Below are 20214 nucleotides of genomic sequence, written 5' to 3'. Positions count from 1 at the left end.
GATGAGACAACTTGCCCTACAGCTCGAGTACTTCGATTATGTCCGAGTATATGATGACGTAGTATCCATATTTCTGGACTATTTACGACAGACATGGCGATTATGTCCCATTGACAAGTTTCAGTTTATCGACGATTAGAATTGCTTTACAAATATAGCATAAAATATTTTTCACTAATCGTATCTTGATACGAACTCACTGTTGCGTTTGTATGTAGATAATTACGGTATATTAAGAGACTATGAGAATTTAACGAAGAAAATTAACGTGTTCTTTTTCGAAATACGACTACATACCTGCCTCTGGAACAACGGGCTGGGTGTAATGCAAGTTAATTACTTGTTATGATGATGCATAGCACCGCTAGAATAAACAGATGGAAAGCTGCATTGCGTGTATAAGCTAAACAGTATTTTTCTCCAGCTTGCAGCTCTGTTACGTATATCGAATTATAGTTTTCTAATCAAGTTTCTAATTATATCGAGAAAATTAGAAAATATCAAAAGACTTATCCGAGGACTTATCTAATGAAAAAATAATTCTTGAAAATAAGAAATGAAATAATTCAGATCTATTACTTTTCAGTTGCACATCTTTTTCTCACATTAATTGAGGGAAAATATAATTATATTGTACGGTCTGTGTGTTTTGAATAACATCGGAACACACCGCGATGCGTACGATCATCGAAAGTGAAAGACATCGTAGAGTGATGCAAGTCTGAGCGTTGGGAAATACCTGCACGCCCCTCCAGTTTGCTGTCTGCGCGACGAAGAGTCGTGTTGGGGGTAGCATCGTCAACCAAGTCACCCCTAGGCGACTCACGCCCTTCGCGTTCCCTCACAACCTTCCTCCCCCTGCTGTTCCACTATCCCTTAGAAAAAACTCAGACTTACAGTTAGTAAAGAGACAGCCTATCCGCGTATATAAACAATAGGACCAGACACCCAGCCTAACGCCCTTTTTTCTCTCACCTACCCTTTCGCTCGCAACCACGCGTGTCTGCGTGTCTGTCTGCGCGCGTATATGTGAACGTCGTCGTCACCGAACTTTACTTCGCAGATATCTCATCTTTGTCCTCAACGAGAACAATGTCTGGCTGCTTTTTCCGCGGTGATGCTCGTGCGCGCCCTCCATATCAGACGTATGCTTTCCCGGTACAACGTGGAAAACAATTATCTGTCCCACCGGATACGAAGCTGCATCTCTCCGTCGACTTTCGACGCCGCGCTCGTAAATCCGAATTAGACGCAACGTGAGTCGTCGCGCACGATCAGATGACTCTTACAGCAGACACGCGTAATGGAATTAACTCTTCTGCGGTTCATGTAAACTTCAATTTCATCAAGAGGTCTATAATTTTTTATAAGAAAATTAATGATTCATTTAATAATATATATTTCGAGAATTCTCTTTAAATATACATGGACAGATAATATAAAGATAGAGAAATTTCATTCAATATACTACGAGAAATAGATAAACACGAGAGTGTACGAATCAAAATGCTTTTCGTGAGTGTTACGGCGGTAACCAAAAACCACAATGTTCCATTACGAAATAAACGTAACCGCATGTGCGTGGACAGTCTCATTCTGGTTTCGTACATACGTTCCTGCAAATGCAAACTTCGTGCGAACCGGCGCGACGCGGCGAAAAGCATTTACTGAAGTACTGGCATTCACATCCTCGGCCGAATAACGCAGAGCAGTAACGCACAGAAAGTACAAAATAGGGAGCCGCCAGGTCCCCTTTGTTTTCGAGCGTATTCTTCATCTATCTTTTTCTCTTTCTTTCTCTCCGACGGCTCTGGTTGGCGTCACAGTCAATGGCTGGGTGCACTCGTTCAGACCGAAATTGTTTCCTCGTTTGTTCTTATTTTTATTCTTGCACCTCTTTACCGGGCTCGCTGCCGCACCTCGTACAAAAGTAACGCAACACCTTTTGACGATATTATTACGCCCTCATGTATATGGCGGATTCTGTCATTCACGTGAACGAATCCAGATCACGAAGGTGGCTGGCAGCCAACCATCGTACCACCTGTCAAGAGTTTCGCACCACGAAATGTTTTTCTCTAGCCACGGAACAAAACAAAAATCCTGTCACAGTTCACTTCCGCCACATTTCTGTCAACGTTTTTTTCCATCTCGTTGATGAGAACTTCTAGTCACAACGTATACAGTTTAAATGGCTTTTTCAAATCATGAATACGTATTTCAGATGTTTGACTCAGAAATAATATGAAAGTAAAGAAAAGTTAAAGTTTTAATGCAATGGAGTACGATAACTTGCTTCATTGAACGTACAATTTCGTAAGTAAATATCAATTAAAGGATTTTAAAAAGTAGTACTTATGTATGTTAACGCTAAATATAAATTCAACGTATTATGCATAGTTAATTGGATTTATTTACACAAAAGATCAAAACTTGGCATCAATGTTAAAATATCCGATGTTAAAATATTAAATATGCTTTTAACTGCGTCGAGAATTTACAGACTGTATTAATGATTCCGGGCATTGCAGGGCTATCATGTCGCGGGATCTATCACCGGGGATTTGGTGCTACGCTGTCAGAGAATCTCTATAATACCCAAGTTACAGCACCCTTGCATTCACCTCTGACCGTATCCCCTTAACAACAGTTCAATTAGTTCCGGCTTAACGGCTCTCAGTTCCGGTGACTCGTGATCGGAATCGCTAACAATTATTTCTTGGCAGAAACGGAACATTTCAAATTTCTTCCCCTTGCCGACATCAAAACTCGTAGATCGAGTTCTGAACAAATTTTTCCGCACGCGAAGGTGAGAACAGTTTTTATTGGGGCACGTGACGTAAATTACTTCGATATCTTTCTAGACCGGAGATCGTTCCTCGCGAAAATGGGTCACGATGGATTTTCGATAATTATGTTTACATTTATGAATTTAAAAATACATCAAAGAAATTTGAATACGCTACTCTCAAAATCTCAATCTGTAAAATTCAACTGAAAAGGAAACGAAGTTTGAGTGTTATATAATTAAAATATCGATATTTTTGCAAACGTCAGTTTCAGTAAGATATAGAGGTACATCGAATTTACACATACTAAAGCAAAATTCACCAGGTAGGGATTCCACGTTTTATTGATTTTTTAGATGAATTTCGTTGTAAATTCACTGATTTGTTCAGTGGCACACTTGGGACTGATATCAGTGACTGTCCACTGATCTAGATTTAGAGAGTATATTCCACACCGAGAGAAAAAAATTTGTGATATTTGTAATTATAATTACATACTACTATAATCATAATTATGACTACTATAATATTAGTAACAATAACTATATGTACATGATAGTTCTATCAACCAATATATATAGATGGCATTGAAAAATTACTATATATATATATATATAATTATAGTAATATGTATTATAGTTACAAATACCAAAAATTGTTTTCTCAGTACATCTATATGGCAATATATATTCCATCAACAAGTCAAGAGTTAAAAGAACTATTATTAAACATAGAAATCTTTCAAGACAAGTTACTGTAGGCACTATTCAATCATTTTACAATGTTTAGTCTCGATTCCTCTCTAAGATATATATTTAAACAATCGGTTACGATTAAATACGAATTTAAGAAGCAAATCATTAAGTCAACCGAAAGTTATTTGCGAAAGGTGACTCAATCAAGCGAAGTTAAACTCGTGGAAGGAAGGTGGATCAGAGATCGTAAAATCAAGTATCCTGAAAGAGCTACCGGAGAACTGGAGCAGCAGTCGGGCGCGCCTTAATGTGTTTGCCCGCGAAAGTGCCTATCCGGAAATGTCTAGGAAATGAAATAGCGTTGCGTACGTAAACGAGCTGTCAGAGCACTGGCGAGTAAATAACTAACTTTCTTCGCCGAGCCGTTGCAGTGCCTTAAGCCGCTACGGAGAGCTCATTACGAGCACGACATGTCCCGCGTTTTCGTAAAGTTTCTGCGATAAGAAAGACAGCACGGTAATTACGACGCTATGTCTGCGCCTCATAGATCGCTGAATAAACCAAAATCTGCGTAATATTTACAACGATGAATTCGGCACTGTTGATTTCGGAATATTGCGATTGAATTATTATCGTATATCAAACAATACTGATAATATTCCGTTACGTCTATAGGTATATATTTCGGTGATATTTTAAATTCGCACGACCGTTTTGCACAACCAAGAAAGAAGGATCAGATGCTGACGGAAAGGAAACGACGAAAGGAGCACGGAGGAAATTGCCGCCAATCAGATCTTCTCAGGCTCAAGAAAGACAAAGATTTATGAGAGGGGCGTGAACTCGTTCTACTCAAATCCAGCGAAATTGTTCTTAACGTAGGAAATGAACCATAGAGATAAAAACCTTGCTAAGAAACATAATCAGACGAAATAATTACGTACTGTCTGGAACTAAAATTAATAACGTCGTGACAGTAAAATATCACAGATTCTCGGCAGTTCGTGAATTGATATAATTTAACGTCGTGCGTGTCAACGATAGAGATATTATCAATACTATTACAGAAAAATTACCGAACAAATATTCTGGAAATCTTTATCATACAGATATATATATACAGAATAGTTATTTTAACAGCGCAAATTCGCTGGACAGATATGAATCGATTTTCCTATAACACGTTGGAAAGCTATTATTTTTAAATAGGAATAATAATCCGTTGAATATGGAGTTTCTACGCAGTAACTACGTATGTAGTAACATTGAGAAAAATAATCTTTTACTATGGAAATGCGTATTTTCGGACAATATTTTTTCATACGTTGATGCATATTCATTAAAGCATTGACCTCGTCGTTAGATTCAATATCCCATTTCCACGGAATATGCTATCGATAAAAAGTACAGATACTCTATGTGTTTTTTCCATCAGAAACAAAGTGCATTAATGAACTTCGTCTGTAAATACATTCGGTCGATTCTAAAAAAAAAATCGATAACGCAGTACCAAAACTATATATTCTGAGGTTTCCAAAAGGACGAGATATCAGTTTTATTAGTTAATAAAAGCAAAAGAGAGAGTAATTACTGTATATAAAAATTCAATCCAATATTCTGAAGATAACGATCGTCATTCGATAATTACTAAGAGTCACGAGTAATATCAAATGATTACGGATTTCGATCGCGCTTTTAATTAATTAGTAGAAACTTATACGCATCGTTTGCCCAATATATCATATAACGAATAATTAATTAATTGAGAGAGACATGAGATATGAACGTGCATTACGTAATGATAGTAGTGTTTACATCAGATTTATACAAACATATTTCCAATTTATAATTATTTATAATTTACATGAATATAATATATCACACGTATCAGAAGAGTAATATTTGTTTAGATTTAAACGATAGATGGATATAATATCAGATGGAACAGCGTTTGTAGATGTGCGAGCTTCTCAGCCGGGAAGCTGGAGACAGGATTCAAGATAGTCAACTCCGTGCAGACGCTAGTCCGAAGAGAGGGTGAAAGACGAAGAGGGCATTATGGCTGGTCGTGAAGGGGGCGGGGGCGGATGGCTTATGGATTCTCCCTTACCCCTCTCTTTCTCTGTCTCTCTCTTGAACTTTCGCGCGGTAACCCTTCGTATAAAAGGTTGGGTTAGTGTCAGAACAGTTAGGTCGTCGACGTGACCCGAGAGTTCGCCTGGAACAACCTCCATTTGTACAGGGAATTACATCCATGAAGGAAGAAAAAAAATATTTCAATGCCCGCACGCTGTCCTATCGTCCTGCCCATCAAAAACGAAAGATGGAGGTTTCGAAAGTAACGAATCGTGACTTTTCCGTGGATATTGCGGAGGATAAACAATAACGTAAGATGTTTCTATAATATTCTCTGTTGTATCTGTTAACGCGTACCATAATTGGACGACGATAGATTGAATAGGTTTCTCGCGGCGAGTGGTTATCGGCCCGTAAAAGTATTTGAGTAATACAGCGTTGAGAAATGATCGATCGAGGTAATGCATTAAAAGTCATACGTACAATGAAACAAACGTGCGTTAGGAGAAATGAGAGTAATATTCTCCAGTGAACCATCTAATGTTATCGTTTAACTGAAGCACACGTGTCGAGAGAATGTGAAAAATGATTACGATATCGAGATGAAAAGTCACAGAGACACTTATGTCACGGACAATCAGTCGTCACCACATATCACTCAGCCATCATAGTATAATATATCGATCAAGAAAACGCGGTTTCCATTGTCTACCGGTGGCGCGCAGTAAATGTAGTTCTATTGCACACGTTGAATGATGACGCATATTTGTCGGATAGAAAGAGAATAATGCAATTCCAGTTGCCGTCCGCAATCTGCATCGATTCTTCATTTGCATGTAATCTACTTCATTCATATTACGCTTCGTTCCAGCGGTACTGCTCGCATCCGAGAATTACGTCGTCATTCAACGAGATCTGTTTTATAAATAACCGCTCCCGTTTTCCCTCTTTAGTAAAATTATATCTTAATAGCTTGCAGCAAAATAATACACCACAAAAATATATAATAAATTACAAATGTGTAACGTAAATTTTAAAAAATATCACACTTAACTTTTTCTATCCGTCTTTTAATTTATATATGAGGAGCAGACTTTCAAAATGCGCTTTGTCCAAAATTTAATTTTTTAAATTAGAGATAGCGTAGTGTTGAATTAGAGTTCCTCTAGTAAGAGTTAAGACATAAGAGCGGAAGGATACCATTGCTGGATGTCGAGTACCGGCCGAAAACAGCACAATTCCATCATGGTTGACAGTTGATAGTCCGATTTCGCGTTCGCGCCTTCTACACCGAATGCGTTCGGGGAGACACTATTCGCACTATGAACGCAAACGCTACCAACGTTGTTCGTGGAGCCAATAGCGTGATAACGTTAGCAAGCTCCATGAACGATCCTAGCGTAGCATTTAACTAGAGAGATTTAATATTTGTCGAGGTTGAGTTAATGTAGGGGACTCTGTTTTCAATCACCGACCAAACTTTTCTCTGTAATTTAAATTTTTAGAGTTTTGTAAAGTATTCGTAACGTAAATTGTTAATTTTCTCGTAGTGAATAACAGAATGCAATCTCAATTGCAATCTCTATGATGGCTCGCTGCTAGGCCGAAGTGAACAATGTAAACTAGATCAAAAAATTAATCCGTACACGGGAATTAAAAATCGCCAGTAACAAGATATCTCTGACTTTCACATTTGTAATGAAATCAAATACACAAGTTGAACTCTGCAGAAACTTTGAAAAGTTAAAGATGATACACAAGCAAGAATTACGTTCACTCCAACCTAGTGGCAAGCCATCAATTGCAGAGATTAAAATTGAGATTGCATTCACTACGATAAAATTTGAAATTCGCATGTTACGTACATACATTTACTCTACGAAATTCTAAAGAGAAAAGTTTGGTGCCACTCGAGAACAGAATCCCCTCAAACATTAATCTAACCTTGACGAATGTTAAACTCTAGTAACGCTACGCTAGGTCGTTCACGGATCTATAAATGCTAATGCTACCAATACACTATCTCGGAAGAAATAGCGTTGATAGCGCGCAGTTGTGACGTAACACGCTACCATAATGACGTCATGATCGTGTTTGTTAACGCTATCTGCGGCTCCGCGAAAAGTTTGTAGCGCTAAATAGCGCGAATAGCATTTTCCCGAACGCACTCACCATGAAACAGCTGCTCACACCAATTCACAGATTCACCATCACATCGAAAATATCTGCAAATGTCGGCGTTTAAAGAAACTCGAAATCTGACCAATCAGGAGATCGGTGCCCTTCATGTCTTGACTCTTACTAGAGGAACTCTATATTAAATGATTTATATTATAAGTTACTCTGAGATGTTCAGAAAACATTTTTTTCATCGTTAATTTTATGCTGAAAAAACATAGACATTTCAAAACGCATTATGTTTTTTAACTAGAAACAAACAAATGCATTTAACATTTTTATCAATTATTAAACAATTTTGTTTAATATTTCATTTCACATTCTACTGATTAACATATTGTTATTTTATTTTCTGTAAAGTGTGTAGTTTTCATGTGTACGTAGTTTCTTTCTTTCTCGTTTACTGAAAATTACAAATTTTTGATAAAACGCATTTTGAAAGTCTTCCTCATATATTTTTCCTACTAATTTTGATAATTAAAAAAAAATGTTAATTGTAATGTATTAAAAAGAAAAACTTCAAGGAAGCAATTATTTACAAATGTAGCTTGAAAAATAGCATCGATCATGAATCGGTTCTATAATACTGGCGTACACCATCTCGTAATATATTTGGATTACCCGCATATTGCACCACCATAACGGCCTGCATTCGCAGAAAGCATTACGCCCTTTTATCCACAATGTCCCATAGCCACGCGATGTGCGGGAATTAGGGCTGATCGACGACTACAGGGATTTCAAGGTATTCATACACGCGTGCAATGTGGAGATCGGTTTAAGCCGTCACGATATCTTCCGGCGTGCCTCTCGGGGGTTCTTCACGATCCCTTTATTCACGGCACCTCCCGGCTCGACTTTTAATGACAGACGTGGAGATCATTGTTCGCGACGAAAGTAGGTTCAAGGTAAATGTTCACGTGGAATATGATTTATGAATGAAAGGGGGAAGATACGACGGCACGCTACCGCAACAAAAAAGCGCACGATTCGCGATCTATCACGTCGCGCCGAGCCAGTTGTACGTACGTTTGTTCGGGCAATACATGCTAAACACAAACGAAGTATTCGCTCGTTCCGCGCGTTATCGCACGAAACGGCGCGCGGTTGTCTGTCATAGTTGACATCGTTATTAAGCCGCTCGGCCCTCTTCGGCATCAGTCGGACCTGGGGAAACTATAGTTGCAATGAAAAACGACATCTCGCACCGCGTAATAATAACCCGACCGCGCAAATTACACTGCGCACTACAGAAACTTGTGCGAAGAGACCACGAATGAGATCAACGGGCAACGATATATAATATCGCGATCTCTCATTTGTCTTAAAATTCCAATAATTAGATCATTTCCCGACCAAGCAAACCTTGAAGTTGCACGTATGATATATGAACTCTATGTCACCGGCATCGATATTAATCGTCTGTTCCTTCTTATATCGCGGTGGTCAAAAGAAATATCGCCGACCGATACCGGGCGTGCGGATAAATGACGTGTTTCGGCGTCTGCTTTCTCCCTTACATCTGTAAAGCCGCGTGTTCGTGCGGGATTGAGTGGCCCCAACGATAAGTCGAAAGAGCAACGCCTGCATCCCGTCGTTCGTGGAAAACGCCATATTTTACAGTATCAATCATAGCGTGCAATAAACGACCCCGTGAGGGTGGCGGGGATTGGGTTGCTAAGATACAGAACCGGTTAATGGGACTATTACATCTAGGCTGAACTGCCGTGGGGGTTGAGTCCACGGAGAAAACCGGTAGGGTAGCAAGCAGGAAGAAACACACCCCCTCAGCTAGGGGGTGATGTCGTCGCAACGTGCTACCAGCTGTGACTTATGACGTATCACGGCACACAAGCGACACAACCCCGTGGGTGAGCTTCAAAACTGAGCTACGCGTTCAATAAGTCATGATTTATCGAGAGGCACGCCACTGCCAAGCCTTAAATTGTTTTTGTCGCAATAACATCGCCGGTTTGTCGACGTAGCAGTGAAAAAAAATGACAATATAAGAGAGTTCGCCGGCACAGCAACGGCCATTAAGTTCGAATAAAACAATAGCCATTGTGAGTGACTGAGAGATAAGTACATGCAATTTTCAACAGTTCTAGAAAAAAGAATAATTAAAAGAGAATGTAAGTACGTTTATCATCACTCTTCTAATTTGCTAAAAATTTACTTACTTCAGCAAGAGTTATATAAATATGACACGAATCAAGAAACAACCATTTTCGGGATCGGTTTCAACCGGGAATAGTTGCATATCGAAAACCGCGATCGAAAAGCAAAAAGAGAATTTAATCCACCAACAGTGAAAAAAACTATTTCGTTTTGCTCGTATACGGCAATCTTTGTGAGCGGATTAAATCTGCGCGGAGAATTTGTGCGCGACCGGTAGCTGCTACCACTGGAACGCAGAGAGAGAGAGAGTGTATGTGAGAGTGAGAAAGGAAATAAAAATGGTAACGATGCCCAGGATATTATCGACAGATTAAACCGCCGTTCATTTGCACGTCTACTGTTTGAAAAGTAATTACCTCGTTGTCATCGACAGACCGCCATCGAACCACGCGGTGACTCAACAGCTGCGAGGGCGAACCTCTTCATTATTTTCCAATACCTCTGCACTCGGTACGATATCTATGGGGATAGAAGTGTACCGGTTTCATGTACGGGCGAGTTTGTGATTGGAATGCAGCGACAGCTTGGAAACTGGCGCAACAATCATATTTGTACTACTCCCACTAAATAAACTTTCTCTCTCTCTCTCTCTCTCTCTCTCTCTCTCTCTCGCACACATTTTTCTTTTTACTCTGGTTGAACTTTTCGTAATAGATATTTAAAGATATCGACGAAAAAGTGAACACAATTCAGTACGTACAATTCAGATTTAATCGAACATTCTTGAAATTTAATATTATTATGTGAAATAACATTCTTATTTTTTCGAAAATAAATGCAATTATTAAGCAAAGACGCTTACGGTTTACAAACGAATAACGATGTGAGCAAAATTCTTAAGAATGCGAGATTCTCTCTCACGAATGCGATAAAAAACGTTTACAAGCGAAACAATTATTTTAACTAACCTTTGTACTAAATTTTGTCTATTACTCTGAAGCGTACATAAATATAATAAATATTAATGAAAATATATAACCAATTTAAATTTAACACGTTTACTTTTAACTATGTACAATAATTTGCCAACATTTCGACATTTTAATGTTGCTTAAACGTTTGATGTATCATATTCGGTATTTTTTTGTCCCTCCCCCCCCCTCTCTCACTCTTATTAACCCTTTCACTTACTCTCCCTCTGCCTCTTTCTCTCTCTTTCCTTCTCGCTTTCACGCTCGTGAGTAAACATTTCAAGCGACTTTGAAGTCGTTCACTGGTTAAATAGCCCCGCGACCAAAGCAATTCCGTGTTGGAGTGTTTCGAATCAAAACACCCTCGAACTGTATTTAGAAGTGATTGTCTGTTTGAGCTTTAGAGATTGCCAGCTTTCCGATTGTTATTGGCGCGCAAAAGCCGAGAGGGAATGCGCTGATCGAAAATTATAAACCTGGTACTTTGATCAAGATGCTATAACATCAATATACACAAGATACGTATGCACATTAACGTACCCCTCAATGACGAAATCTAGCTATTTTCAACCAAGGGGTAAACCGCTGACCAAAATTATATATATACACCAATGCCTACTAATGCCAAGCAATGCCCAAGTAATGCCCAAGTAATGCCCACTAATACTCACCAATGCCCACTAATACCATAATAATGCCCATTAATGCCCTAGTCATGCATACTTCATACCGCTTATTATAATACACAATTCTCTTAAATAATGCCCAGTAATGCCCCAAATTTGTACATCGTAATGCTCTTAGCGGTTTATCTCTTGTTTTCAACGTGTAAGCAAAAATACCTTTTTCATAATTTTGTTAACTTTAATACTAAATAATTGGGTTCTCAATTGACCGTATTTTTACGAAAATAAATTCAACAAACTCATTGAATATGAAGTATCACGATTTGGTCCTCGAGAAGTACGTTTAACGAGCTCGTGAACAAGAAATTGTGGCACAAATACACGATTTGCGATTAAATATTGCATTCGCGATGAGTTTCAAAATTCTTTAATTAGCATGCGGAACTGGTCTCTCACATCTTAAGCTTTTCAGACTCAGAATTCGAATTCTCTGCGTTCCGAATGAGAAGGCTGATTTGCATAAAACACGGTCTCGGATAGTTACACGCATTTTGCGAAGATCCGACTTCTCGTTTTAGAAGTACACCAAAAGCAATTCGAACAGAAATCGAAGCGAAGCCTTGATTACCAGCGTGACTAACGAGACTCCGTTCTTTCTCGGAAAACGCGAGAAGGGCTGTTCATTCGGTCGGTCGTTCATTCGTTCGTTCGGCCCTATCTACTGAGGATCGATTTAGCAACGGCTTGGCTACCGTGCCTCACCGATTTCCCGACAATGAGAGATCGATTTCACATTTGTAATCGGGCGAGCATCGTGTCAACTTCTATCCCTACCGTTCGCCCTATCTGCTCTTAAAAAAAGAGATAGAAAATAGCATAACGATACGATCGAAACGAAGAACCCGACAGAAGCTATTGTAGCTTGCACGTAATCACCAAAGTGAGAATTCAGGTCGCGAAAAATGAAAAGGGCGGGAAGAGGGAGACAAAGAGAAAAAGCATGCACGTGGATGCGACGATCTGTGGTGAGTGCCATCACACGAACGAGAATTTCCAAAATATTCGTAAAAAATCCAGATCAAATCATATTCTGCCAAAAACGTCACGTTTCTATGCATAAACAAACAATGCGCAAATGCGCGCCGCACCTGTTTTGCATTTAAAAAAAACACGTATATAACAGTGTAAAAAAATTGTACGGTTTCAACTATTTTAAAATGCAATATCTCGATGCAGTGTATAGCTAAATGTCATATTTTATGTAAATACGTGAAATATACATAAATTTATATGTTTTATTGATTCGAGATATAGCTAGTTGCACGCGCACACGGATTATGCGTAGGAGAACGTTGCGAGTTGCGAGGGATAAGCACGACAGGGAACACAAGGACAAATATTTGCTGCAATATATTAGAGATTGCGAGTAGGTCATTTCGGGACTACGGCGCACATATGTATGTATATACAACGGAATATACATATATGCATACAGACGCAATAGAAGCTCCATAACTTAATACACGCTGTCTCCTGCACGGATAGGATAACGTCACGAGACGCATTGCTAAAAGATAGCTGAGTCGAAGCGCATTCTTCGTCTCGCGCCATCGATGTCATTCCGAATCCGGCATCATATAAGAAGCTTTGATGTAAGGAAAGTTATGTAATACGCCGTCTACACATGTAATAAGCGGAACGAGAAATTCCAATCGAAAATACCGACGCGAAAGAAATTGTTTGAAGAGACGCACTGGACGATGGACAATGAAAATTTCTGTTGTGTTTATATCGCGCGCAAAGTAATCATAACAATTTTTATGTAAACATTTAATCGAATATTGATAACGAAAATAATATAATAGAAATGGATTTTAAAATCATACGCTGTAAAGTCCTGCTATTGTTTTATTTCGCTCGTTGCATGCATGATGTCCGTAGGTGTGAACCGGTGTGAACTATAAAATAACAAACACCATTAAATAAGCAGATATACCTATATACGTTACTATATGTACATACGAGGGACGGTAAACAGCGGCCAAAATTTTGAAAGTACCAATTTAAGCCCGCGAGCGTAATGCCATATTTCGAAGTAAATTCAATGGAAATCATAAAGTTCGACGAGCTAAGAAAATAACTAATTCGTTTATAGTTAATGTAATTTTACGATTATGTATAATACGATAATTTTCTCATTTCTGTTGAATAACAATTTTATATTACGATAAATGTCTAAAGTTAATTACGTGGAGTTGCAAAAATATATATTTTTGCATAAAAATATTTTTTGATATTCAGATTATATTTATAATTTTGCATATTGCTAAATCTATAGTGTCAAATTTAATCTAATTTAAGTCGCCATTACTCCTATTTAATATATCGTTAAAGTTAATTTGATACTATATATTGTAAAATTTGTGTTCATTGTTTTAGTATAAAATAATGATATATTGAATAGGAGCAGTGGCAATTTGCAGTTAAACTAATAGCGTTTTCCACTGAGAGAATTAGTGCAACACTAATGCATATTGAGTGCAACTTTATTGTCTCACTGTGAAAACCAGTTCACATATTTTTAGTGTTTAATGTTCCATTGATAAAACTGGTGCAAAAAATTTGCACTGAGTTTAACTTTTTTTCCACCGTCTTTGAAATCAGTGGAGACCAGTGCAAGTTGAAATTGAAATTGTGTTCGTGCTAAGGTATGATATTACAATATTCTAATTAATGTCATACCAATGACATTGTGTTAGTTTCAATGTTTCTAATAATAGCTACGCAATGACATTTTAACGTTTAAAATTCCTGAAATATAAAAAATTAATTTTAAAAAATGTTTTAAATAAATAAATGAAAACATTATAAAATAAGTAATTTAAGCTTGAACATAGTTATACATATTTTTAGGGGTGTTATAAAATGGATGTCTTATGATATGTTCCATTGAGCCGCACTAAACCTGCACTACTACAGCACTAATGCAATTTTCATCGAAACCTAGCATGGCGCTGGTGTTGCACCAGTTTTCTCAGTGGAAAACACTACAAGTTAAATTTGACACTGCAGATTTAACAGTGCAGCATCGCTGTAATAAAACTACTTAATCCTGGAAATACTATTATTGATACAATTTTAGATAGAAGTGAACGAAATCATTGAGCACTAAACTACCTTCGGTGGTCACTAGAAACTTTATTTGCCATACAATAAGTAATTTCAATTTTTAAGCCATTTTGTATGTATTATTACTTTGTATTATTATAGATTTTATTTAACTGTATAAAGAAATACATACGCAACAATTGAATTACATATTCCATCATTTCAAGACTAAATTAAATAATGTGTTTCTCTTTTTCTTTTTAACAATTAGGTTATTTGTGTTCATAAAAATCCGAGTAAAAATCTAGATTATACATATTTTGTCATTAAAAGTATAAAACGTATGAAAAACTTGTGTTACAGTAATTAAAAGTGATTTATTTCTTTGTCAAATTTACATTGATACATACATAGCAATACTGTATGTTTCAGTGATAGCATTCTACAGTTAAGTAAACTTTGTCGATCACACGAATGTAACACGACGTGATTCGAAATCTTTTCTATCAGCTTTATTTAGGTTTTTTTTGGAGACTCCACCAATTGAATACTTGAATACCTTCAAAGGTTACTAACCGTATTGTTTTTAGAATGTACCTACATGTATTCTTTTTAAAATCGTAAATTGCTAATCATTAATTAAAATTTTATATCAAATAGTATATCATAATTATCAAAATTATTTCAATAAGAACTATCAATAAAAATTATGTTCTAGAAATTCTATTAAAAAATTTTATATTAATAGGTATATATTTTTAACACAGAAAAATTATACTCCTTCCGCGCTCTCAAATTATCATCTTTTTTTACAAAATATACATATCGCTCATTTGCTACAACAATAACACAAAAACAAAATTCCAGAAATTAAATTTGAATAAATGTTTTCAACCATTCAAATATTTTGTAATATTAATTTTAAAATGCAATTTTGGTGTAATAATTGATTAGAGAAAAATTCAAATATGTTATTTTGAACTATGTTTTTTCTTTCTTTTTTATGTTTCCATTTTTTTTTTGCAAAAATGACAATTTTTTGCAACTCAAAAGTGACAATTTTTTAATTATATCCTTATTGTAGAAAAAAAGCGACATACTCTTTACTTGAAATACAAATATGGTAATCCTATTTCCAACCCGTCTATGTAACCCATTTCTGTAACTGTTAACAATATCGGTATCATTATATTATCCAGGGCTCGATAAAATAACTAATGATTTATTTAAAAAATAAAAAATATATAATAAGTTTCAAAAATTTATTTAAAATAAAATTGTAGGGAGTTGACTGATACAACTTATTTAAAATAAAAAATATAAAATACGTTCCGAGAACTTATTTAAAAATTAAATAAGAAATAAAAGTCAGAGGGAGTTATTTAAAATAATAAATACCAAATAACTTTTTTATTTAAAAATACAATTGTTAAATAACTTTATTTTAATACGATCGAGCCCTGATAATGCCATCGCACAGATATATGTAAAAAAGCAACGACACTTCAACGAAACCGAACTGTCGTTAAAGGCGAGAGCAAAAAGTCTTGCATAACGCATAATGCATAAGAAAATGAACCAATCAAAGTCCTTCATTTCTTTCGTTTCCATGAAATAAAAGACTCTGATTGGATGATTTTCTTATGTTTTATGCATTACGAGTTACGCAAAGCTTTGTGCTCCAACCTTATTGAGCTTTCTACAATCGGAGTACTAAAATTATACGGCACATTGTCAGCTTTAGATTACGAAAGAATGCAGATATTATGTCAACGATGTTCATTTCAAAACAAAACGATAACACTACATAATTGATCGCGAAAGCAGCAAGAACCGTTATCGTTCATTCACGTTCCCACAATTTGAAAAACTCTCGTCTCGCAATCACGCGAATGAATGATTTCACGACGGTTGTTGCGCAGAGATAAGATCTCGTGTCGAGACCTTGAAGCACTTACTCGATCGATGTCGCGCGTTCCCGCGTCCCAGGCTGCTGTCCTGATTCCAACTACGAGACTGCTGCCGCTCGAAGTTCGTCCCGTCTATCTTGCCGAGTCTATCGTGCGGTCTCTCACGACAATGCGACGGGTTAATCGAATAAATCGCAGTAACGAAATCGAGCTAACGAAAGCGGGTGCGGAGCACGAGCCGCACGACGCAACCTCTTCGAATCTGCCGCCGCTCGCGCGCGCCTTTCATCTGCACACGACGGCGACTGGCGACAGTGACACACACTCGCAAGTCGCACGCGTTTGAATCGCGCAGTCCTCCTCGCGCACCTCGGATTCCTTACGCGCCCCGTCACGTAAACATGACCGCGCGCGTAAACAAGAGTCAACCGAACGCGATTCCGGGAAACCGGCCGTTATTTCCCTTTTTTATCGCGCCCGAGAACGAGATCGAGACACGGCGTTTCGGGAAGAATCGGGACCACTCGACCGTCATCGGTCGCGCGACGCCGGCTTCGTCTCGTCTCCGATCAAGTCGATCACGTCGCGCGACAACTTCATGTTTCTCGGCGAGCTCTCGTCCTTGCGAGCGCAAGATCGTGGACGATATTCTGCCCACCCCGAACGCACGTAATCACGATAATCACGCACGCACCCACACAACACACACGCACACACGAAGAGACTTCTCACTTGCGTTTCACGAATCCCGGAGCGAATTCACGATACCGGCTCGGAGAGAACGACCTAACCCGGCGCCAACTTCAACGCGTTGCTCCCCCGCGGCGTTACGCCGCTCGACGTCCACATGTGACCGCGCCGAAACTGGGCCACTCTCGCGCACACGTCTCTTCCCTCCCCCTCTCTCTCTCTCTCTCTCTCTTTCACCCCCTTGCCGAATCTGTCTCTCTGTGTCTCTCTAGCTCTTGGAGAATCGAAGCAACGCACGGCACGCGCGCGTCGCACAGCGCGACGAGGCGCGTTGTTCTCGCGAAGGAACGGTAAACGATATATCTCGAAACTTGGCGACGGCCGAGTACGTCGCGGAGCGAAAAAGCGCGACACCTCAACGCTGGCGAATCGGCCCGGTAACTGAGTCTAGCGGTGTAGGGGAGGGTAGCGGCGTACGGAGCAGAGGTGGGGCGCGCGAGGGCAACCGCGAGCGAAGATACACCCATGCGACGCGCATGCGCCTCACGCAACGTCCTTGTCTGCCGCTCGCGCGCGCTCTCGCTCAGTCTCCCTCGCTCTCCGTTCGACTTCGTTGCTCCATCCGTTCGCTCCCTTTCCCTTCCCTTTCTCGCACCCTACCAACCTCGCTCTCGCTCTCTCTCTCTCCTCATCTGCTACCCTTCGCATCTATGCGCCGTATCACCCGCGCGTCTACCCGCGCCACTTTCTCTCTCTCCTCTTCCCGCATTCCTTTCTCTCTCCCGTCCATATCCTTCGCGTTCCCGTTATTTCGCGCGCCCGTTCGTTTTCTCCCTCTCGCGTGCCCTCTTCCGTGTGCCAAGTTTCCTCATTCCTCCCGCGTCTATTCGTTTCAACCGTTGTTTTCTCCTCTCTCGTTCTTTTCGTCGCGCGTTCGTCCCTTTTCTCCCTTATTTTTTTCCTTCGTTTTCTTCTCGCGCAGTTTCGCCTTTTTACTCCCTTTCTTTCGTACGTATCTTTTTCTACTTTTATATCTCTTCTACTTCCCATCTCTCTCTCTCTCTCTCGCACGCGCGCGCGCGATCGCAGTGCCGCCTTTTCTTCATTTTAACCTACTCCACCTACTCTAACCTTTTCCTCTCGTCTAACATTCGTCTCCAATTTTCCTCCTTCACCCCGTTTCTATTATATCCCCGTCCAACGGACTTGCTCGTGTAACGGCTTCCTTACTACGATACTCGCCTTCATCGTTCGCCATTATTTCGTCGGAGCACTGTTAACTGTAACATCGCAAAACGATAAATTAATTTGTTCGCGTAGCAACGATGGCCGCGAGCGTTTTCATGGCGTTCCAATTACGAGTTCGGCGTTACGTTAGGAAGAGCATCCAGAGATGTCCATTACGGTGCATAATTGCAGAGAGCGAAGAGGTAAGTGGATCAAGTTGTTATAGCTACATCGCGTCTCCTCGAGAAGGACTCCGTCCGTGTGCATTTTTTTTCCCCGTTCTCACGCCTCTTTGAGATGAATCGACGAGGGACAAAATCGATTATTAATTAATGCGCTACACGTAGCCATGCATATTCATTTTCATAATTTGTGTGAAAACTTTAAGTCAATATACGTATAATGGGAGCTCAGAACTGTAAATCTGTTTCAGACAATCTATTATATAATAATTTAATTATTTCTAATATAATTAACTATAACAATTATTCATAATAACTTGTAATTTGCGTTAAATTTGAAGACAGAATTTCTGTTTATAATTTTACATGAAATATGTATTTCATATAATGTAATCATTTTAATATAATATACAGGATGTTCGAAATATATATATCATATCATTTAATTATTTTATTAAATTTGTACTTGTAGAGTATATTGGTTTTTAAATATGTGTGTGAACAAATTCTGTAGGTACTTCGTGGAAATTCTGTTAGGTGTGGCATCACCAGTCGGAATTGGGCGGAGATGAAGGCGTATATATTAGTTTGTGAAATGCAATGTGACGCACGAAATGTCATACCATATGCTTTACATATATTTATTTTTAACAGAAATGATGCAAACTGGAATAAAATTAATTACCACCGCCTGTTTCTAAAAAAATCGTCTCTAATGGATAACATTTAACATGACCATCGTTTTTCCTCACAACTTCTTAGAGACGCGCCCTTGTATTTGGCTATTTTTCGACTCAAGTCTTTAGACAAAGCACAACCGCACAATGTGGGCGGAACCGAGTCTCTGCCACACTCTTTGTTTCCGCGAAAAACAATACAACTTTCGCTTTATGCGCAACATAAATTTGAAACCAACCGTCTGTTCACCATTTCACAAACTGATGTATGCGTCTTCGCCTCCATGCAGTTGTAACTCATAATATAATATTACAGTAACGGAATTTCCACAAGGTACAGAATTTTCTGACTCTCAATTAAAAAATCAATACTTTACAAGTAAAAGTTTCAATGAGATAATTAAATGGTATGACATTTCGTGTGCCATTCTCTATATATGCAATATGCATTCAAAGTATTTAAATATTTTTCGTATTACGCGAAACTATAAATTCATTTTATCTCACATTCTCCGAATTATATTCTTTTATTCAATATACAATGAACATTCAATTTTCAACGTAGATATTAATTGAATAACTCGGCAGATTCGTATATATATAGAATAACACTACAGTAATAATACTTCGTAACATTTATCGTAATACTTTATGAACGACATTAATATATTTCACAATTTCGCCTATGTGAATTCTAATTTATATTTAACATACTCTGTTAAATATTTTCTGAAAAGATGGAGAAGGAGAGGGGGCGGAAAACATTTGCACGCAGACGTGGAGGAAAGCATTTTATAGCTTTGATCTCGGTTACAAACGACGACTTCCGTAAATGGAATTTTAATACGTTCTGTACGAAGATAAAACGCTTACGGGACTGTATATACTTTCGATGATGTTCCACCTCGACGTTCTCGTGCATTCGTATTTATATTTTATAATACGTATCTTACGCCACACTAGTAAT

The 20214-nt window shown here is 38.5% G+C and overlaps 1 protein-coding gene across 2 annotated transcripts in view; it reads right to left on the bottom strand.

Annotated features, from left to right (window-relative positions):
- Sema2a (Semaphorin 2a) overlaps positions 1-20214 on the bottom strand; it is a 344149-nt gene that overhangs the window by 252225 nt on the left and 71710 nt on the right. The window contains exon 1 of one of the 2 annotated variants that reach the window (XM_018503971.1): positions 16520-17585. The exons of the other annotated variant lie outside the window; for it this stretch is intronic. The gene's annotated coding sequence lies outside the window, so the exon portion shown is untranslated. Of the gene's footprint in view, positions 1-16519; positions 17586-20214 lie in introns of those variants that run through there. 2 annotated transcript variants of the gene reach the window in all.

This window comes from Trachymyrmex cornetzi, unplaced genomic scaffold (assembly GCF_001594075.2).
Source record: "Trachymyrmex cornetzi isolate Tcor2-1 unplaced genomic scaffold, Tcor1.1 scaffold16, whole genome shotgun sequence".
Taxonomy (NCBI): domain Eukaryota; kingdom Metazoa; phylum Arthropoda; class Insecta; order Hymenoptera; family Formicidae; genus Trachymyrmex; species Trachymyrmex cornetzi.
This window is presented reverse-complemented; position numbering and strand designations above follow the sequence as displayed.